At 50.9% G+C, this 23162-nt stretch overlaps 1 pseudogene; it reads right to left on the bottom strand.

Moving 5' to 3' along the window:
- Window positions 1–946: 946 nt before the first annotated feature.
- On the bottom strand, window positions 947–1902 carry LOC138683119 (olfactory receptor 14A16-like; annotated as a pseudogene).
- Between the last annotated feature and the right edge of the window lie 21260 nt (window positions 1903–23162).

Genomic DNA, 23162 nt, shown 5'->3' with positions numbered 1-23162 from the left:
CTCCTCCTCTCCTCTGCACCTGCATGTCTTCACTGTTTTCCACAAGCCCCGTCCCTGCACCACAAACCCCTGGTGTCAGTCCTTGCCCTGCATGGCCACACACTACAAGCTCTACACGGATGTTTTTCTCTCCTGGGCACTTTCCAGCCCACCACAGCTCCCCCTAAACTCTCCCCACTTCCCTTGGCCTCTCTCCACCCCTCTAAACTCTCCCCAGTGCAGCCCAGTCTGGCATGGCCCCACAGCAGTGCCCACCACAGGGTGCGGCAGAGCTCTGGGCACTCACCCCACAGCCCCAGACCCTCTGAAGGGCACAGCAGCTCCTCGGGGGTGGAGAGTGCTGATGCCCAGGGGTGGGGGGCATCTGTGGCACAAGCCATGAGGAGATCCCCTTGTATGATGGAAATGCTGCTATGGAGGCCAGCTCTGTCACACAAGTGCCCATTGCCTGTCCTTCCCTGCGGTCACAGGCCTGCCACACAGCAGGACTCTAACCAAGCTTGAAGAGCACTCGGTCCTTCCACCAACCCAAGGTTTCAGAAGGAAAGCATGGAAGTGGGAAGAGAGCAGCTCGGGAAAGACCAAGCGCTGGTGCTCCCTGGCACTGCTGCTGTGCCAGGACTCTTTTCTTCTTCCCCTCTGCACAGAGGCACTGCTGCCTGCAGCTGCAGAGAAGGTCTTGGTGGAAGAAACTTGGAAAACCAAGTCACTGCAGGGCCCTTTATTTTGTTTAAACACACAGAGGGCACAGCTCATTTGCACAGCCTCCAGGGCACAGAAAAGCCTGGACAGACTGTGAATTAGAAACCAGAGGAATAAAGACACTTCTTTGTGGAAAGCATTCAGATAAATAAAACAAAGTGAAAAAGAAGGAATAAAACCACACCCAAAATCACCACAAAAAGACCAGCAAAAGACAGGTTGGGTCTGTAACGAGATATAAGTACTATGCAGAAGACAAGAGGTAGTTTATTCCTTCTAAAAGGCATCCAGTCATTAGTTTTCTCAGGGCATCCTTGATCTCATGGTTTCTCATGCTGTAGATGAGGGGGTTCACGGCTGGAGGCACCACCGAGTACAGAACTGTCACCGGCAGGTCCAGGGATGGGGAGGAGATGGAGGGGGGCTTCAGGTAGGCAAAACTGCCAGTGCTTATAAACAAGGAGACCACAGCCAGGTGAGGGAGGCACATGGAAAAGACTTTGTGCCATCCCTGCTCAGAGGGGATCCTCAGCACGGCCCTGAAGATCTGCCCATAGGACAGCACAATGAAAACAAAACAGCCAAAGTCTAAACAGACACTAACCACAAGTACCCTAACTTCCCTGAGGTAGGCATCTGAGCAGGAGAGCTTGAGGATCTGGGGGATTTCACAGAAGAACTGGTCCACAGCATTGCCTTGGCAGAGGGGTAGTGAAAATGTATTGGCAGTGTGCAGCACAGCATAGAGGAACCCACTGCCCCAGGCAGCTGCTGCCATGTGGACACAAGCTCTGCTGCCCAGGAGGGTCCCATAGTGCAGGGGTTTACAGATGGCAACGTAGCGGTCATAGGCCATGACAGTGAGAAGAAAATACTCTGCTGAGATCAAAAAGGTAAACAGAAACACCTGGGCAGCACATCCTGGGTAGGAGATGGCCCTATTGTCCCACAACGAGTTAGCTATGGCTTTAGGGACAGTGGTGGAGATGGAGCCCAAATCGAGGAGGGCTAGGTTGAGGAGGAAGAAGTACATGGGTCTGTGGAGGTGGTGGTCACAGGCTATGGCAGTGATGATGAGGCCGTTAGCAGGAGGGCAGCCAGGTAGATGCCCAGGAAGAGCCAGAAGTGCAAGAGCTGCAGCTCCCGTGTGTTGGCAAATGCCAGGAGGAGGAACTGGGTGATGGAGCTGCCGTTGGACATTTTCTTCCTCTGGGAATGGGGTGCTGTCAAAGTAGAAAAAAGACAGTGAAGAGTCAGGGCATTGTTCTCTGAGCAATATCAAAGCCATTTCCCATAGACCCTCCCACTCTCACACACACAGACCCTTTTCCTTTTCTAGGAGACCTTCCTTCAGGTCTGTGGCTGGCGCCCTGCTTGGTGCTGGCTCAGAATGCAATGAAAAGCAGGGCCTTTGCCCATGGGCTCTTGAAAAGTCAGCCCTGCTCTGCAGCAGTGGGTTCATGGGATCGGTGCAGGCAGGGGCCAGTCTGGTGTTTGAATTGTCACCTGAAGCCGCTCCTAACGCAGAAGGGTTTGTCAGCATCTGCGCTGCCAGTGCTAAGGAACCAGGAGGGTAAAAATAGTTTAAGAGTTCTAGGGTTTTTTACAGCTGCCCACATCGCCCCTGGGGAGTTTTCCTAGATCTCTGGAAATTTCAGCATTTCTGCTGCCCTCCGGCAGAACAGTATGAGCCAGGCAAGTCAAGAGGATTGCCTGTGGCTTAGTGCAGAGAGAGGGGGAGCTGCTCTGTCCTTCTGTCTAGTTCCCACTTGCACTGTGCTTGCACCTTTCTGAGATGGAGGGTGATCACGCTTTCATGTTTTACCCTGAAAAGCCACCAGGCACTGCTGAGAGCAGAGACATCCACTGCAGACCACCAAATATCTCACCCTTTCTCAAAGTCTCATCACCCTGCTTCTAGCCAAGACAAACCAAGCTCATTTCACCAACCTAAGAGCATTTCCTCAGTCCTAGCATCTCTGTGCTTCTCCATGGGGCTTTTGGATCACAGAAAGCTGCTATGAGACAGGTTTGCATCCTTCAGGGCAGCTAACAGCTTGGAAGGACACTCGGAGGTGATAGCCAAGTGACCTGATATGATGGCATCTCTGTAAGGGAGAATCAGCTCATTTTCCCAGCCCCACAGACAGCATTGAGCATAAACCCTCAGATTATAGGAAAGCTGGGACACTTTTTTCCATGGACACAGCTATATGGCAGGTCCAACAAGATCACTGTGTGTGTAACTCTGCAGCTGAAACTCCCATCCCCAGACAAACAGACAGCAGGAAAAGATAACAGTAACACAGACAAGTGGAGAACCAAGGAAAAGAGCAGAGATCGACTGGCTCAGAGAGGCAAGAGGAGAGGCAGCTGCAGTCTCAGGAAAGTGTTACCCTTACCCAGCTGTGCATGCCACCTCCCAGACACCAGCACAGCCAGGCAGTTGTTCTCAGTCCCTGTGCTCTACTTCAGGAGGCTCCTCTCAGACTTACTGATCACCCCAAGCTACAGCTCAGGAGTCTCAGGGACTTGCTGAAAGCATGACAGCTCCTTTTCCATTTCTCCCAAAAATTTCCCCGGAGTAGGAAACTGAAAACAAAGACTCAGGGAAGATCCTTAAGATATAGTAGTCCATGCTTCAACATTCCCCTTGAAAAGTGTCCATGGAAATATCCTGAGAGTGATCTGGAGCCGTGAGCAGCCCTGATCCACACAGCACCCTCTTGTCAGCAGACGGACCCTGCCCTGCTGCAAGTTGTTTCTTCCACCCACAGCTTCTCCCATATCTGCTGTTACTGTTCCCTGGCAGGCTGAGTACTTACCCTGACCGGTGGCAGAGTCCCTGCCCCAGCACACAGCCCCCCACGGTGCAGGGACCCTGCTCAGAAGGACAGCCCTGGGCACCCCTGGCTGCACACCCACCTTCACACTCTGCAGCCATCCCCAGGTGAAGGCAGCTGACATGCCCTGTCCCTCTGAAGGTGCAGCAGGGAAGCTGTGCTCCAAAGCACGGCCTTTTTCTCTGCACTGCAGAAACTGTGAGAGTCCTCCTGAAAGATCCCATAGGCTCTGGGATGTGCCGGCTTTAGGAGGTCATTCCAGGAACCACAGCTGCATTGCCCTGCAGCCAGAGACTTACCCTGTTAAGGGCTGTCAAGATTTTTCTCCAGGACAGCTCTCCTCTCTCCTCCCACCCCAGACTGCCTTCAACCTCCCTCCCACTTCCCTCCTCTCCCCTCGGTGACTGCAGGCAGTGCCCTCAGCCCTGCTGCGCTTTGCAGAGGAGCTGCTCCTGGGCAGAGCTGTCTCTCTGCAGTGCTGCCTGTTTGCCATGAGCTCCCTCCAGCCCAGGAGCCCAGCCCAGCTCAGCAGCAGAGGACCAGCCCAAGGCAGCCCTTTCTCTGCCCCCTCTGGGCTCCCTCCAGGTGTCCCTGGGGCTCCAGGGGAACCTGCTGGGAAACAGGCTGAAGCAATCACTGATGATCCTTCCCTCAGCTACAGAGAGATGCTTCTTTCAGCACTGACATTTCTCCCATCTGAAAGAGTGAGGTCTAAGAATCACCTTTTCATTGTTAGGGAGGGAGGTCTACCCTGCCGGCGCCAGTTGGGAGGCCATGTCTACCCCACCCGCATGGTTAGGGAGGCCAGGTCTACCTTGTCCTTGCCGGTACGGAGGCCAGGTCTACTCTGCCCGCGCGGTTAGGGAAGCCTGGTCTACCCTGCCCCCGATGTTAGGGAGGCCTAGTCTACCCCACCCGCGTGGGTAGGGAGACAGGTCTCCATTCATGTCCTTCTGCTCTCAACCCCTGACAATTCTTTCTCCCTTGTCCTCCACACACCTAATGATGCTATGAAGAAAACACATGCCACTCATGTCCACTGCCTGGCTGGATTGCAGGCTTACCTCACCCAGGGACTTTCTCAGGGGTACCTTGTGTTCCTGGAGATTGGCACAAGGTCCTGCAGAGTCACCTCAGGCAGCAAACTCCTCTCTTGCAAGCCTGGCATGGCCCTGGCCTGTTTTTCTCAGGTGTTGGGAACTGCAGGGCTTGTTGTCTTTCTGAGCATCTCATTTCATCATTACCCTGACACCTGTCATCCTTCCCAGCAAGTTTTTTGCTCTGAAGAAAGGCCTTCGCATACGTGGGGCTCCAGGGTGCTTAGTTCCAGTTTTCCGCATGTGAGAAGTCTTTGGTGAGTGGCTGCAAACCAAATGTGCATGCATGCCCTCACAGCCTGAGACACAGGCAGGAGGATCTGGAGCCCCTGATTCCATCACAGAGCTTCTGAGGGAACCGCTGTGGTGACATGGTGGGTCAGGTTGCACAATTTTGGGTGCTGTGATGGATAGAGACAGGTCCTTTAGGAGACACTGGGGGATGGTTGGGAAAGGTGGGAGAATGAGGCTGGGGCATGGCCTCTGTAAAGGATGGGGCAACTCGAACACATATGGTGGGGTAGACAACAGGTTGTGCAATCATTACTGGGTTAGGAACAGATGACGCACCACTGATGGTGACATGAAGGTAGGAGTTAGAACCACTCAGTCAGGGTGAGGACGTGGACAAAGTCTTCTGTAGGTAACCTGAGGAAGTCTCCAGATCAGCAAACCTTGCCCTCACTGGATGGGCAAAGTGACTGGGTGCAATCAGCCCCATTGGGTCCTGGAGAGTCTCAGGGTCGACTTCTTATCACAGCAGCCAGGTGGGCCAGGAGGCTGAGTCAGGGCTGGTCAGGGACATTAACGTGTCAGCCTTGGCTGCAGTGACCGTGAAGTTGTTGCGTCATGGTTCTGAAGGGAACTGAAGCCAGAGAGTAGCAGAGCTCAGGTTTGGGATCCCAGAGAAGCAGACCTTGGCCTGCTCAGGGCTCTGGTGGGAATACAGGGATTGTATTAGGAGACTGAAAACTCCCCCAAAGTTCAAGCTAGCAAGGGATGTCAAGGGCAACAAGATGAGCCACTACTGCTTCCTTAAGAGTTGAAAACCAAAGAAAAGTAAAGTGGGCCACTACTGGATTTAGAAAGAGTAAATGCAGGTAGGTCTGACGTACACTATGACTTCTTTTCTGCTGTCTTCCCCTGCAAGGTCTCCCACGTCTCTGTTGCCCTCAGGCAGGACTCAGACAGGAGGAGAACAGCCAGCAGTGGATGAGGACCAAGTCAGGGGCTACTTGACCAGACTCACCTCTTTAGATGGCCAGCATCCAAGGGTGCTGAGAGCGCCAGCCAACACCATTGTAAAGACATTCTGCATCATCTTGGAATGGTGATGGAGACTGGAGGAGGTCCCAGACGACTTGCAAAGAACAAGAGAGGCATGCATCTTCCAACAAGTCCCAAAGGATGAGCTGGGGAACTAAAGGCTGTTTCACCTCACTTTGGTGAGCGTGTGTCACAGCCCTTGCCCTTCTGAATCCCATTTCTGGGAACCTGAAAGGGAGAGTGACTTGAATTAGCAAGGGTAGGTCATGCCTGGCCATCCTAGCATCTTTCTGTGATGAACAGGACTGCTTTTCTAGATGAGAGGAGAGCAGTGTCTATCATTTCCCTGGATTTCAGCAAGGCTTCAACACCATACCCCCTTTATATGCTTGTGCATTGTATCCAATTAAAGGCATTACAGTCTGGATGGCTGGTTGGATGGTGGGGTTTGGAGGGTTGAGGTGAACGAGTGCTTCTCTGCCTGCAGACCAGTGACACCTGGAGAACTGTAAGTGTTTGTCGTGGGATCTGTCCTGGTTCATGTCTATACCAATGCCCTGGAGGAACTGATGGAGAGCACTCCTGTCAGGTTTGCAGATGCCACTACAGAATGGAAGAGCCAGTCAAGTTGCTGGAGGGCACTACTGCAATCCAGAAGGATCTAGAGAGGCTGGAGTGTTGTGGTTAATCATAGTAGGCAGCTCAGCCCCACAGAGCCACTTGCTTACTTGATGGCAGTGGGATGGGGGAGAGAATCAGAAGGGTGTAAAAGTGAAGAAAACTCGTGGGCTGACATAAGGACAGTTTAATAGGTAAAGCAAAGCTGTGCATGAGCGCCAAGCAAAATAAGGAATTCATTCACTCCTTCCCATTGGCAGGCAGATGTTTAGCCATCTTGAGGAAAGCAGGGCTCCATCAGGCGTAACGGTTACTTAGGAAGGCAAACACCATGTATTGGGTCTGGCTGAGATGGAGTTAATACTCCCCATGGCAGCCCTCATAGCACTGTGCTCTGCATCAGTAGCTAGAAAGGTGTTGATAGCACACCAGTGTTTTGGCTACAGCTGAGCAATGCTGGCACAGCATCAAGGCTGTCTCTCCAACATTTTTGCCCCCCCCCCAATGGCAGGCTGGGGCAGGGCAAGATCTTGGGAGGGGACATAACCAGGACAGCTGACCTAAACCAACCAAACAGATATTCCATACCATATGACGTCAGCTCAGATATAAAAGCTAAGTAAAGGGAGACGGAAGAGGGGGGGCATTTTGTCTTCCGGAGCAACCACTACGCGTACTGAAGCCCTGCTTCCCGAGAAGTGGCTAGACATCGCCTGCTGATGGGAAGTAGAGAATAACATCATTTGTTTTTTTTCTTTGCTTTCGCGCGCGCAACCTTTGCTATCACTTTATTAAACTGTCCTTATCTTGACCCACGAGCCTTTTGTTATATTTTCTCCCCCCCGTCCAGCTGAGGAGGGGGAGTGATAGAGCGGCTTTGGTGGGCACCTGGCATCCAACCAGGGTCAACCCACCACAGTCCTTTTTGGCGCCCAACGTGGGGCACGACAACGGCAGTTTTGCATTAAGTGTTCTATAGCTAGTTATTAAGTGGCAAGCTCCTGTGCAGGTCACGGAGCTTGTTAGCTGCTTGCTTATCTCTAGCTTGCTGAGTTTGGGAACATGTTAATGCAAATAATGGCTGCGTGCTTTGTCCTGGCACTGATGGCTTTGTTTTGCTGTGGTAGCTATCTTGTGGGGAGAATGAAGGAACGCGGGAACGTGCTAATACAAATAATGTCTATGTGCTTTGTCCTGGCACTGATGGCTTTCCTGTGTTGTGGGAGCTATCTTGTGGAGGAGATGAGGGAACACATCTCCCTCTCCCTACCAGGCATTGATGTGAATGGTTTTATTATGCAGGCTCCCGAGGTCCTTGTTCACCCTTATGTAAGCTGTTTAATACTAATAATTAATACTGGTGGCATATTATGGGTATTGTGGAATCTGGTCTCGTCCTGGTATAAGAGAAGGCAAGTTTTAGGTGAGGCAATACTTAAATGTGCCCTCAAGCGACCAGTGCCTGGGTGGCAGGGTATATGGAAGGATTTGGGCAGATTCCTAGGACGGTTATCACCTCCCATAATCTGGGATTTTACATCTGAACAGGCAAGTAACCCTGGCAAACTGACGCGCCACCTGATAGAAGGGTGCCTTGCCTATCCCAATGAAAACCAGCAGCTTCTCGCACTGTACTGGGGCCTGGCCTATGCCTACCGAGCCATAGTTCAACACTGTCAGAGGACCATGGTTGAGGCAGGGACCCAGACTGCATCTGAGGACACCATGCTCGAGATAGGGACCCAAACAACAACAACTACAGTAATTGCCCCAGTAGTGAAAAGGAAGCAGTGGACAAGGAGATCAACGGGTCCATACCATCGATTAGTGAGAGAAGAAGAAGAAGAAGAGGAAAGGCTTGATCTAGAAGCTGGTCCTTCGGTAAGGAAATTGGAGGAAGGAGTGAGGGAACTTAAACAGGAAGCGGAAACTACCCGGTCCCTGACGTCCTCAGAACTTCGGGACTTGCGGAAAGATTACAGCCGCCAGCCAGGTGAGCGGATTGCTGCCTGGCTGCTCCGATGCTGGGATAATGGGGCTGATAGTCAGCAACTGGAAGGCAAGGAAGCCCAACAGCTGGGATCCCTCGCTAGAAACCGGGGAATTGAAAGAGGAATTGGAAAAGAGGCAGCAGTTTGCAGTCTCTGGAGCCGGCTTCTCTCAAGTGTGAGGGCAAGATATCCATTCAAGGAAGATCTTGTGAATTCCTCAGAAAAGTGGACTACCGCAGATGAAGGCATCCAGTACCTGAGAGAGTTAGCGGTGGTGGAAGTCATCTACAGTGATCTAGATGATGAGGAAGTCTCCAAAGATGCAGAGGATGTCCTGTGCACACGGGCCATGTGGCGAAAGGTGATTCAAGGTGCCCCAGCATCGTATTCTAACAGCTTGGCAGCAATGTATTGTCCAGATATGGAAACACCAACTGTGGAGAAAGTGTCGTCTTGGCTCCAAAACTTTGAGGAAAATCTCTGTGTTTCCTCATCCCTACAGGACAGTGCCTTGGCTGTTAGGGATGCTCCAAGAAATCAGTCCTCTCCTGCCCCAGTCAGAGGGAAAGGGAGCCTAAGGCGTATGCCACGTGGTACACTCTGGTTCTTCCTGCGTGACCAAGGGGAGGACATGAGGAAGTGGGATGGTGAACCCACCTTTAAGCTGGAAGCCCGTGTGCGTGAACTGAGAGGGAAGACAGCTGTTAAGAAGGGGTCACCCAAGAAGAAGGCTGTCAGCGTAGTTGCTGTAGAGGCCCAAGAAAGCACTCAGCGATCCTCCAGGCATAGAAGAACTGAAACTACCTCCCTTGATTCTGGTGAGGGGACTTCTGGTCTGGTACCGCAAGGATCGGACAGTGAATATTCTGATGAGGAACAGCAATAGAGGGTCCCTGCCTTCGGCCAGGAGGAGGAAAGGGATGACCGGATATACTGGACTGTGTGGATTCGATGGCCTGGCACATCAGACCCACAGAAGTATAAGGCTTTGGTAGACACTGGTGCACAGTGTACACTGATGCCATCAGGATACAGGGGCACGGAACCCATCTGGATCTCTGGAGTGACAGGGGGATGCCAAGAATTGACTATACTGGAGGCTGAAGTGAGCTTGACAGGGGACAAGTGGGAAAAGCACCCCATTGTGACCGGCCCAGAGGCCCCTTGTATCCTTGGCATTGACTACCTCAAGAGAGGGTACTTCAAGGACCCAAAGGGGTACCGATGGGCTTTTGGTGTAGCCACTGTAAATGCAGAGAAGATCAAACAGCTATCTACTCTGCCTGGCCTCTCGGAAGATCCCTTCATTGTGGGATTGTTGCAAGTTGAAGAACAACAGGTGCCAATCGCTATCAGGACGGTGCACCGTCGGCAATATCGGACAAACCGAGACTCCCTGGCTCCCATCCATGAGCTGATTCATCACCTAGAGAGCCAAGGAGTCATCAGCAAGACTCATTCACCTTTTAATAGTCCTATATGGCCAGTGCAAAAGTCTGATGGAGGGTGGAGGTTAACAGTAGATTATCGCGGCCTGAATGAAGTGACACCGCCACTGAGTGCTGCTGTACCAGACATGTTAGAGCTCCAATATGAACTGGCATCAAAGGCAGCCACGTGGTATGCTACAATTGATATTGCCAATGCATTTTTCTCCATTCCTTTGGCAGCAGAGTGCAGGCCACAGTTTGCTTTCACATGGAGAGGCGTCCAATACACCTGGAATCGACTGCCCCAGGGGTGGAAGCACAGTCCTACCATTTGTCATGGATTAATCCAAACAGCACTGGAACAAGGCGAAGCCCCTGAACATTTACAATACATAGATGACATCATCGTGTGGGGCAATGAGGCAGAAGAAGTGTTTGAGAAGGGGAAAAGAATAATTCAGATTCTTCTGAAAGCTGGTTTCGCCATAAAGAAAAGCAAGGTCAAGGGACCTGCACAGGAGATTCAGTTCTTGGGAATAAAATGGCAGGATGGACGCCGTCATGTCCCTATGGATGTGGTTAACAAGATAACATCTATGTCTCCACCAGCTAACAAGAAAGAAACACAAGCTTTCCTAGGCCTTGTGGGGTTCTGGAGAATGCATATTCCAGGTTACAGTCAGTTTGTGAGCCCTCTCTATCGAGTAACGCGGAAAAAGAACTATTTTGAATGGGGCCCTGAACAACAACAAGCCTTTGAGCATATCAGACAAGAAATAGCTCGTGCAGTAGCTCTTGGGCCTGTCCGGACAGGACCAGATGTGCAAAATATACTCTACACTGCAGCTGGGGATCATGGTCTCACCTGGAGCCTGTGGCAGAAAACACCAGGAGAAACCCGAGGTCGACCATTAGGGTTTTGGAGCCGGGGGTACCGAGGATCAGAAGCCCACTACACCCCGACTGAAAAAGAGATACTAGCAGCATATGAGGGGGTTCGAGCCGCTTCAGAAGTTGTTGGTACAGAAGCATATCTCCTCTTGGCACCACGATTGCCCGTGCTACACTGGATGTTCAAAGGAAACATCCCCTCTACACATCATGCAACCAGCGCTACATGGAGTAAGTGGATAGCATTGATCACGCAACGGGCTCGACTGGGGAAATCTAACCGCCCAGGAATTCTGGAAGAGATCATGGACTGGCCAGAAGGCAGAGATTTTGGAGCATCACCTGAGGAGGTGGCTCGTGCCCAAGAGGCACCACCATATAATGAGTTACCAGAAGACGAAAGGTGTTATGCTTTGTTTACTGATGGATCCTGTCGTGTGGTAGGGAACCATCGGAAGTGGAAAGCTGCTGTGTGGAGTCCCACACGCCAAGTCGTTGAGGCCACTGAAGGAGAAGGCGAGTCAAGTCAGTTTGCAGAAGTGAAAGCCATCCAACTAGCCCTAAACATTGCTGAACGAGAAAAATGGCCGGTACTCTACCTCTATACTGACTCCTGGATGGTGGCTAATGCCCTGTGGGGGTGGCTACAGCAGTGGAAGAAGACCAATTGGCAACGCAGGGGTAAACCCATCTGGGCAGCAGCATTGTGGCAGGACATTGCTGCCCGTGTAGAACACATAACTCTAAGGGTACGTCATGTAGATTCTCACGTGCCCAAAAGCCGTGCCACTGAAGAACATCGAAATAATGAACAGGTAGACAAGGCTGCCAAAATAGAAATAGCTCAGGTGGACCTGGACTGGGAGCGTAAAGGTGAGCTATTTGTAGCTCGATGGGCCCATGAGACATCGGGACATCTAGGGAGAGATGCAACATATAGGTGGGCTCGTGATCGAGGGGTGGACCTGACCATGGAGGCCATTACGCAGGTCACTCATGAATGTGAAACATGTGCTGCAATCAAACGAGCTACCAGAGTAAAGTCTCCCTGGAACAGAGGGCGGTGGCTGGGTTTTCGATATGGCGAGGCCTGGCAAATTGACTACATTGGACCACTGCCGCGAACACGCCAAGGCAAGCGCTACATACTCACCATGGTGGAAGCAACTACTGGTTGGCTAGAAACATATCCTGTAAACCATGCCACCGCCCGAAACACCATCTTAGGCCTCGAAAGGCAAATTTTATGGCGACACGGTACCCCAGAAAGAATTGAATCAGACAATGGGACTCATTTCCGAAATAACCTCATAAGCTCCTGGGCAAAGAAACATGGCATTGAGTGGGTGTACCACATACCCTATCACCCGCAAGCATCTGGGAAAATTGAGAGATATAATGGACTGTTGAAGACTATGCTGAGAGCGCTAGGCAATGGGACATGGAAGCATTGGGATACAAATTTAGCAGAAGCCACTTGGCTAGTTAACACCAGAGGATCTGCTAACCGTCCTGGTCCTGCCCAAACAAAACCCCTACATACTGTGGGAGGAGATAAGGTCCCCGTAGTGCACATGGGGAAGTGGCTGGGGAAGGCAGTGTGGATTGCACCTCCCATGGGAAAAGGCAAACCCATTCGTGGGATTGTCTTTGCTCAGGGACCTGGGTGTACTTGGTGGGTAATGCGGAAGGATGGGGAGACCCAGTGTGTGCCTCAAGGACATTTAACCTTGGGGGAAAAATAATCTGTGATGTGAGTTGTATGTTGTAGGAAGTAATGTAGCAGGAATGACCTGAACTGCAGAAGAGTGAACTTCGCAAGGAACCAGACAAGTGCATCAGTGACCCAAACCAAGCTGGTGTTGGGGCCCAACGATCGAACATACTGCTTCTCCTGTCCTGACCACTCATCTTGATGGATGGGGCTCAAGTCATAACCTGTATGTGAACATCAGGAAGAGTGGAAGAAGCCCATGGAATATCTATCTCTTAAAGGACAGGGGATAGTAATTAATAAGAATGTATAAATCCGTACGTTGGGTATAAAAGTGGTTTAAGTATGTAGTCTCAGTTGTAAGTGTTGGTGAGAAAGGATTTCAGTAATGAGAATTAAATACAATAGTATGGTTAGAAGATATCTGTATTAAGTTATGTGGAACCTGAGCAGGATGCAAATGGTATGGAATAAGGGGTGGAGATTGTATTGGGTCTGGCTGAGATGGAGTTAATACTCCCCATGGCAGCCCTCATAGCACTGTGCTCTGCATCAGTAGCTAGAAAGGTGTTGATAGCACACCAGTGTTTTGGCTACAGCTGAGCAATGCTGGCACAGCATCAAGGCTGTCTCTCCAACATTTTTGCCCCCCCCCCAATGGCAGGCTGGGGCAGGGCAAGATCTTGGGAGGGGACATAACCAGGACAGCTGACCTAAACCAACCAAACAGATATTCCATACCATATGACGTCAGCTCAGATATAAAAGCTAAGTAAAGGGAGACGGAAGAGGGGGGGCATTTTGTCTTCCGGAGCAACCACTACGCGTACTGAAGCCCTGCTTCCCGAGAAGTGGCTAGACATCGCCTGCTGATGGGAAGTAGAGAATAACATCATTTGTTTTTTTTCTTTGCTTTCGCGCGCGCAACCTTTGCTATCACTTTATTAAACTGTCCTTATCTTGACCCACGAGCCTTTTGTTATATTTTCTCCCCCCCGTCCAGCTGAGGAGGGGGAGTGATAGAGCGGCTTTGGTGGGCACCTGGCATCCAACCAGGGTCAACCCACCACACACCATAACTCTTAATGTCCCCCCTTCCTCTTTCTTTCTCCAGTTTTTATTGCTAAGCGTGACATCTAACGGACTGGAATATCCCTTTGGTTAGCTGGGGTCAGCTGTCCCAGCTGTGTCCCCTGCCAAATTCTTGTGCACCCCCAGCCACCTCGCTGGTGGGTTGGTGTGAGAAGCAGAAAAGGCCTCGATGGTGTGCAAGCACTGCTCAGCAGTAACTAACTCATCCCTGTGTTATCAGCACTGTTTTGGTCACAAATCCAAAACACACAGCCCCATATGAGCTGCTATGAAGAAAATTAGCTCCATCCCAGCCAAAAACCAGGACAAGATCCCCCTCTTACTCCATTCTGCTTACTGCATGCTCAGGTCTCACACTACCCAATACAGCCTCAGTAACCATCACCCCCTTCCCAACCTCTCATTTAAACACAGATATCATTCCCTTACTCTATGGACCACCCCTGCAAAATGGGCACAAAGTGTCCTTTGAGTTCATTCAGTCCATGGCTTGAGTTCTGTCTGTTACGGTGCTCACTCGGGACAGTGTTGGTCTGCCTGCTGATCCTGACCCGTGAGCTCACAGAAAGCCCATCACCTGTCCCAAGGCAGAGATCCATGCATTCCCATTGCTCTCTCTATCATAAAGGGCATCTCCCCCTCCTTGCCTTACAAGCCTGCCCATCCCTGGCCGCACTCCTGCTGTGTGCTATCTCACACCGTCTCTGCTCTCCACATGAGACTGTCGCTCACTGTAACCACACACAGACGTCTAATTCCTCCTCTTTGTTCAGCACGCTGCGCACATCAGTGCACTGACACTTCAGAGAGGTGCCCGGTAGCGCTGATTTCCCTGAAGGATGCCACAGGACCACAAAACTACAATAGAGGTTTGAAGGGACAGGACCGGACCCAGTATTGACCCCCACAGTGCACCACTGGTGACTGGCCTCCAGCGAGACCTCGTGCCACTGGTCACCCTCCTGTGGGCCCGGCCATTCAGCCAGTTTTCAATCCCCCTCACTCTCTGCTCATCCAGCCTCTCCTTCAGCAGCTGCTTTGTCAGGATTTTATGGGAGGCAGTGTCGAATGCCTTAGTCATCTACCAAGGCAGCCATTTCATTGGAGAAGTTTATCCGAAGTTTGTCAAATAGCAATGGCATTTCCTTTCATCGGCTGTGCTCTGGGCCTCTGTGGTGTGTTGGTTGGGGTCTGGCACTTGCAGGGCCATGATGTTATGCCATTGTGTAGCCCATAAAGATTTGGCCACCTCAAAAACAGGGAGGATAGGAGGGAAGTGCTACCAATTCTGGACATTGCTTGGTAGCAAAGAAATAATAGTGGGCTCTATCCAACCTCTCCAACCTCCATTGCTCTCAGCTCTGTTTAGTTATGAAATGCAGATGTCAAATGTTTTAACAGAAACTTGTCCTGAGAACAGTTTTGCCATTCAATGTGTTCATAGGTAATGCATTTCAGAAATGACTATATAAATCTCGATTTATGTAGAAGGAGAGAAAGGGTGATCAGCTATCTGTTCTGTGTCAATGGCCAATAGAGAAAACAATCCTGAGGATTTATAGGAAACCCTCAAAACTCTGAAAATGAAGACTTCTTACACATTTATTATCCTCAGCTCTTTTCTGCATATGTTTCAATATGTACCTATCATCTCCATTGAAGGGTTGATGCAGTTGCCCACACAGGGGTGGCCACTGCCTCCAGGATACCCTGAGGTAGCTGAAGACCTCATGCGGGACCGAGAAATGTGCAGCAGGACCAATGGCAGAACTTCTGGAGCATGAGCTGTTGGACAGGCAGGGTGTGTCAAAGCCTCTTGGCTGAGACAAGTGATTTCTCGCCCTTGACTAGAAAGGGAAGCCTGGGCAGTTGCACCCAAGGTGCCTAGTGTTAGAGGTGATCACTCTCATCCCACCTTCACCTACAATAGAGTCACCTGTAATTTTCCAAGCAGGGAATGAAAAACAAGTGTGTCTAGATGATGCGGAGTCTGCTTGAAGACGTTCCTGTAACCCAGATATGTTGGGGTTAGTGCAGATTTGGCTATTTAAAAGGGAACATTTCATTCCCTTTGTCTCTTTGCTCCCCTCTGCGAATCAAGGCAGCTCGTGACTTCAGTGTGTGACACGCTGTGTGCAAAAGAGCGAATATGGAGAAACAAACAAAGTCCAGGACAGGGAATGTTTTGGGAGGTCGTGGGTTCTGTGACTAAACACAAACTGTGTTTTCTGTTGGTCTAAGGTTATCCTCTGTAGGAAGCAGGTTTCAATGGAGGTAATGTGGACTTAACACCTAGCTGAAAAATGTCTTTTATTTTTAATTGAACTCTGCCTTCCTTGGTTTTCATATGTAGGCAATTGAGAAACACCCTTCTGTGTCTGTGTCTCACTCATTCTCCAAGTAAAACAGGTGGGAATTGGTGCCCATGGGCTGAAACACACAGCTACAGACTTCAGTGGAGGTAGCTCAGATTGGACCAGGGCTGCTCCAAGTCCCAGGTGGCTGATGAGAGACATGGTAGGTTGGGGGTAGGGATGAAGACTGACCACAGGTTGTGGAACATAAAGGCTCTGGATTTTCATATCTATTCACACTGAATTAGAAGATGCACAGGATCAGTATCAGTTAGAGATTGCTGATATCAATTCATGTATAAGCAGAGAAATAAGGTGGAGAAAAAGAAACCCTTTCTTGTTGTTTAGTGGTCATATCATTTCACTTAGATTACACTCCTGAAACTGCTCTTATTAACCACATCAGAATTGAAGACTTAAAAGAAAACTATGGAAAGTAACTTGACTCGTTAGGGTGTTTTGCATGTTAATGAGCCCTCTGGTGCTGACTTCCTGAACTGCAGATCCTGAAAGACCTAAGAAGCCCCTACAGAAGTAAAAGTCACTAGCAAGCCTCCAAGGTTCCAAGAGTGTTAGTGGGCCCCAGTGAGGGCCATCCCTGAAAAGGCCATGGAGGGAATGACCAGAAAAGGGACGATCCCTGGGAGCTGGTGAAGTAGGAAGTCAGAGGCATGGCTTAGAGGTGGAAAACCAAGCGTGGAATGTAGCTGGGAAAACCCTTGATGTGTTTCACCAAACAGGACAGTCAAGCGCTGACCCCCATCCTCTGGGAAAGGGGATCTGTTACCTCCTATGATGCTTGGGGCTCTTCCAAGGAGCAGTGAGATGTGGGGGTGTGTAATGCTGAGTGCAGGACAGGATCCACAGCGGGTGGGTGAGGAGGCAACAATGCTCTGGGGCTGTAAGAACCTGGTGTCTTCTCATGGGCCTCAGTAGAAGAGACAGCAGCCAGGGTGGAGAAGATAAGGATCTCAATTGTGTTGGCTGGTGGTAGTCTCACCTGCTGCAATGTTCTCAGTCATCCCCATTGCAGGCTGTCCTACACTGTCCTATGCCTCTGATGGTTTCCCAGCAGACTTTACCTATGTCCCCATTTCCCCGCTGCACTCGCACGGTGACATCTCCCAAGCCATACTGATGCCCTTCTGGCCTTACTGGCTGTTGATTCAAACAGAAAGCTGTGGTCAAGCAAGGATTGGTCAAGGCCTGTGAATTGCCCACAACTTGTCTGCCTTCTTCCAATCCTCTCATCATGCTCTTCTCGCACCCAAAGTATCACAGCCCCACACTTGCTTGAATCTTCTGTTTCTCTCTGTATGCCAGCCCTGAAATACCTGTTGTCATTCTGCCACCTCAAAATCAAAACTTAACTTATTTCACTTCAGCAGGATGCCCCGCTACCCCTTCCACTACTTCAAGTCTGCTACCATAGATGCAGAATACTGTGTTGCATATATTTATGTTTTGGAAGATGAATGACTTGGTTTTCGTTCTCTTTTTTTTTTTTTTAATAGATACTGATAGTCCTGGGGAAATCACACTAATGCGTACTGAAGGATTCTTGCTATGGTCAGAGCTGTATGTATGGGGGCACATATCAATCAGACCTGCACCTGATGTGAATTACTTCTGTGGCCAGGGAGAAGCTGAGAGCTTCCCCTCATTTGAAAACATGAAGGGGAAGGAAGGACAGGATCTTTCAGGATGGAAGGGACCTCAGGAGGTTTCTGGAAAAAACCTGCTGCTCAAAGCAGGGCTAGACCAGATTACTCAGGGCTTTAGCCAAAGACGCCTTGGTCGCTTTCTGGGATAGAGCCCACACAAACTCCCTGGGAAACAGCTCCCAGCATGTGGCTGTGGTTGGAAATGTATTTCTCTATATGTGCACTAACCCCCTTGTTTCAGCCCATTGCCTCTAGTCCTTGTGTCTTGTGCCATGGACATGAGCCTGACTCAGTCTTCCTGGGAACACTGCAATGCTGATACATGTTTCGCCCAAGATCTTCCTTTCTCCGGGCTGGACAAGGCCAGCTCCCTCAGCCTCTCCTCACAGGTAAAGTGTTCCTGCCTCGGACCATTACGGGGGCCCTTTGCTAAACTGGCTCCAGCTTGCCAACAGCTTTCCTATATTGGGATCTGAAATCTGGACACAGTTTTCTGTATAATCCCTTCCCTCAGTCACCTGGCCGTGCTCCTGTTAGTAGAGCCCAGGGTCCTCCTGTCCTTCCTTGCTTCCAAGGCACACGGCTCTGTCCTGTCCATCTCGCTGTCCACCAACACCTTTCCAAAATGCCTCCTTCCAGCCAGGCAACACCCCACCCTTGCCATTGCCAGGGTTAGTCCCCTGCAGGGACAGAAACTGGCGTCTGTCCTTGTGGGATTTCCTGACTTTCATGCCAATGCATACTCTCCTCTTCCTTGAAGCCTTTCCCTGAGCACAGGGGCCTGGAGACCATTTCAGGAAAGACTCAGGCACAGCAGGCATTCATTCCTTCAGCCCCAGCTGTGCCTGCTGTTATTAAATCACCTTCCCCATTCAGCAGCAACCCTTGTACAGCCTTGGTCCCTCAGAAGCGACCAAAGCTCTTCTGTTTGCTTTTGACTTCCTTTGCCACCAGCATCTCCAGGTGAGTTTTTCTTTTCCTACACTCATGCTTCCACAAGAAATGCAATATATCGAAATTCCTGCTTTGTAACTGTCCTTGCTGACACCTCCTGGCAGCTGCTTTGTGGCACCTCTCCTTGTGCTGGCCCAGCCCCACTGCCCAAATGTGGTCTTACAACCCCACTCTGCAGGCACAGCATGGGAGAGGGTAGAGTCAGGGGTGGGAAAGTTCCCCCCATCATGATCCCTGTGATGGCCTTCAGATCACAGTTCCCCAACGACCCTCCTACTTTTGTAGCTTCCCCAGCACCTGACCACTGTCCTGCTGAAGCCTTGTCCCCTGTGAGGCTTTGCAGACAGCTCTGCTCCAGGGTCTGCCAGTGTCTGGGGAAGGAGTGAGGCTGGGCAGGGCTGTCCATTCCCCAAAACCAGCCCTTGGCCCAGCAGGAAGATGGAGATGACCTTACAGCAAGAGTTCCCCCATGCACAAACACACACACACACACACACACACACACACAGCTCTCTCTGGCACAGAATCACAGAACCACTGAGGCTGGAAAGCAGACAGCTTCCACCTTCTCTGTGCTTCCTCTTCGTGCTTGATTTTTGTCAGGAGCTCCTTTCTCACCCACACCAGCCTCCTGCAATGTTGCTTGACTTCCTGCATGTCCTGGTGTACTGTTGTGGAGCTTGAAGAGGAGATCCTTGACCATCAAACAGCTCTCCCCTCTTCTCTGCAGGACCATATCCCATGGGATACTATCAAGGATGTCTCTTGGCACACCAAAGCCTGCTCTCCCGAAGTCCTGCTCTTTGCTTTGTTGCCTTCTCTCAGGAACTTCAACTCTACTTTCTCACCCCTGACTATTACACCCCGACCAGCTCTTCCTTGTTCCAAGGATGACATCCAGCAGGACATTCCCCCTCACTGGCTCCTCACTCACCCTTGTTGGGAAGACATTGTCAATGAACTCCAAACACCTCCTGGATGGCTTTTGCCTTGCTGTGTGTCCCCTTCAGCAAATGTTGGGATAGTTTAGGCCTGCCATGAGGACCGGGGCCTGCAAACAGGAGGCTTCTTCCAGTTGTCTGAAGAAGGCCTCATCTACTTCCTCATCAAGGGCACCATAGAAGACATGCACCCACCACAGGGTTGCCCATGACCCTTCAGCTCTCATCTGACTCATTGTCCATTCCCAGGCAGAGCTCCGCCTGTTTCTGCCGCTCTCTGCCATAAAAGGCAACTTTGCCTCTGGGTCCAGACCTATGGCCTTACCCCTACCAGACCCCCAGGACCCCACAGTTTCTCCAGGAGAGGGGATTTGTAGGGGCCTGCAAGTCCTCATGCTGTTATCTTGTGGGAGACACCCCAATCAAGATGAGCCAGCTGCACGCAAACATGAAAAGCTGACCAAATGGTTCTTCAGTCCATGGGGACCTTGAGAAACTCTGCGGTTCAGCAAATGGAAATCACTTGGAGTTTTACAAGGGGAAGTGGCCAGTCCTGCATAGGTGGGTGTCAGGGGGTTGTGGGGACAATAACCCCATACATCAGGAGAGGCTGGGGCCTGACCGACTGAGAGGTGACCCTGAGGAGAAGGGCCTGGGCACTACGAGGGATGCCCTATGAGCCAGTCGAGTATGGACACTGTGAACAAGGCCAGTTACATGCGGGGCTGCGTTAGGAGGAGCGTGGGCTACCCAGACAACCTGAGTTGTCATGCCCCTCAACTCAGCCCTGGTGTGACCCACACACATGGGTGCATCCCAGGGTGATGCTCCCTGTTTTGGAGAAGTAGGGAGGAACCACGAAGTGTGGAGTGGAGTTCGGCCAAGGTGGGGTTTGGGTCCCAGTGCACATGGCCTGTGTGGAGTGGCTGAGGGACCTGGAGTTCTTTGGCCCAGTGGTGTGGAGGCACCAATGGTGTAGGAGTAGCATAAGCGTGCTTCCAGGGTGGTTTCAGAGATGGTGGAGGCTTTCTTTGTAGTAAGAGGCAGCATGAGAAAGAACTAGTGCCACAAAGGGAAGCTGAGGAGGCCCAGACTGAACACAAAGAAATGTCCCTCAAAGGGCAGTGCTGTGGTGTAAGAAGTCACCCAGAGGGAGACTGGATCAGCCCAAGGCTTTGTGTTTCAAGGAACAGACCATGAAGGTGGAGAGACATCAGTGAAGATACAGAAATGCTGGGCTGAGAGCTAGGTGGGAAATCAAGATGGGTGTCTGCCGCCTGAAGGGAAAGAGGTGCAGGCATTGGGCAGTGTAGGGCAGGCTGCAATAGAGATGGCCAAGGTCTCTGGCAAGGCTGAAAGGTCCAAAGTCTTTGTTCACTTGTCTATGGCAGTTGCCTCTGCCACCAAGGCCTACCAGGAAAAAGTATTTTGAGGCTCTGAACTGGGTGATTTGGGAGTGACAATGCTGAAAAGCTTTTTGATGTCACAAAGTTGGATTTAATCTTAGAAGAGACTGAGTCCCTACTTACCCATTGCTGTAGGGCAGGAGTGACTCCTGCAGAGCCCACAGCAGAGCCCCCCCCCGCTCCCTGGGGCACCCTCAGCCAGCACCAACCACAGCCCATGAAAGGGACCTGCCACAGGTCTTCCTAAAACAGGAGAGGCAATATCAGTGGGATTTCTATGAGAAATGCATCAGGTTTTGCTTAGAGAAGTCTCTTCAAACTTGTCACTGTCTTTTGCCTCTTGGACAGTCCCTCAGGCCCAGGAGGAAGTTGATTTCCAGCTGCAGCTCTATCACTCAGTTCCTCCTTCTGGCATTTGCCAATATGCGGGAGCTGCGGCTCTTGCAATTCTGGCCCTTCCTGGGCATCCACCTGGCTGCCCTCCTGGGAAATGGCCTCATCATCATGCCATTGCATGTGACCACCACCTCCACACACCCATGTACTTCTTCCTCCTCAACCTCTCTGTTCTTGACCTGGGCTCCAACTTCACCACTCTCCCCGAAGCCATGGCCAATTCCCTCTAGGACATCAAGGCCATCTCCTACTTGGGATGTGCTGCCCAGGTCTTTCTGTTAGTCTTTTTGATCTCAGCAGAGTGTTTTCTTCTCACTGTCATGGCCTATGACCGCTGCGCTGCCATCTGCAAACCCGTGTGCTATGGGACCCTCCTGGGCAGCAGAGCTTGTGTCCACATGGCAGCAGCTGCCTGGGGCAGTGGGTTTCTCAGTGCTGTGCTGCACACTGCCAATACATTTTCACTACCCCTCTACCAAGACAATGCTGTGGACCAGTTCTTCTGTGAAATCCCCCAGATCCTCAAGCTCTGCTGCTCAGACGCCTACCTCAGGGAATTTCAGCTTCTCATGTTTAGTGCTTTCATCTTTTTGAGGGTGTTTTGTTTTCATTGTGCTGTCCTGTGTGCAGATCTTCAGGGCAGTGCTGAGGATCCCCTCTGAGCAGGGATGGCACAAAGCATTTTCCACATGACTCCCTCACTTGGCCATGGCCTCCCTGTTTATAAGCACTGCCATATTTGCCTCCCTGAAGCCCCCCTCCATCTCCTCCCCATCCCTGGACCTGCTGGTGGCAGTTCTGTACTCAGTGGTGCCTCCAGTTGTGAACCCCCTCATCTACAGCATGAGGAATCAGAACCTCAGGGATGCAGCGTGGACACTTACAACTGAAAGTTTTCCAGAAGCTGCAGAGTGTCCATCCTCTTCAGCATATGACTCAGAATGTACCTCATTGCAGGTCCAGCCTTTATTAGTTGCTGTTGTTGTCGTCATTGTTGTTGGGTGAGGTTTTTTCTTTTCTTACTTTTTTTATTTGTGATAATGTTGTCCACAAAGAAATGTGGACACTCCACTTCTCCTTCGTTATCTACCTCACTAGTGTGGCCCAGAGACTGTGTGAACAGGGAGCTATACTCTTTCTTTAATTAAACAGAAGAAATGTACTCGCAGTGAGTTACCTGTCTGACACCCAGGCAACTAAAACCAAACCAAATGTTCTTCCCCATAAGTTCCCTAACAGGTTAGAGGGCAAATGAAGGACCTAAAACCTTCCGTGGAGAAAGGACGATGGGGCCATCATGGAATCCCCCACACCTATGGAATGGGGAATGTTCCCAGCCCTTAGACAAATCTCTTCCTCCTCTCTCTCATGACCCGCACGGTGTTTGTGCTTGGGAAAAAACCTCATCGTCATGTGCACAGTGGCACAGCAGCATCTGCACACCCCCATGGGCTTCTTCTTGGGGTATTGGTCTTCCCTGGAGAACTTCTACAGATCCACCACGCTGCCCCAGCTGATGGCCAGCTTCATGACCGGGGACAGCAGCATCTCTGCTCATCATGGTGTTAGTGTTGTTTCCTGCAGCTTTTGCACGTACAGAGTGCTTACTGCTGGTGACTACATCCTACGATCAGTACTGGGCTGTGTGCCACCCCCTGCTCTCTACAAGACTCAGGAACTGCCAGGTCTGTCTCCTTTGCTAGGGGGATTTCTGCCAGCTACATTAATCATTTCAATTGCGTCCCAGGTACAGATCTGCGGCTCCAGTGGAGTGGACCACTTCTTCTGTGATTTCACCCCATT

The sequence above is a fragment of the Haliaeetus albicilla genome, chromosome 31 (assembly GCF_947461875.1).
Source record: "Haliaeetus albicilla chromosome 31, bHalAlb1.1, whole genome shotgun sequence".
NCBI lineage: Eukaryota > Metazoa > Chordata > Aves > Accipitriformes > Accipitridae > Haliaeetus > Haliaeetus albicilla.
The sequence above is the reverse complement of the archived record's forward strand: the minus strand, read 5'-3'. Positions and strand labels throughout refer to the sequence as shown.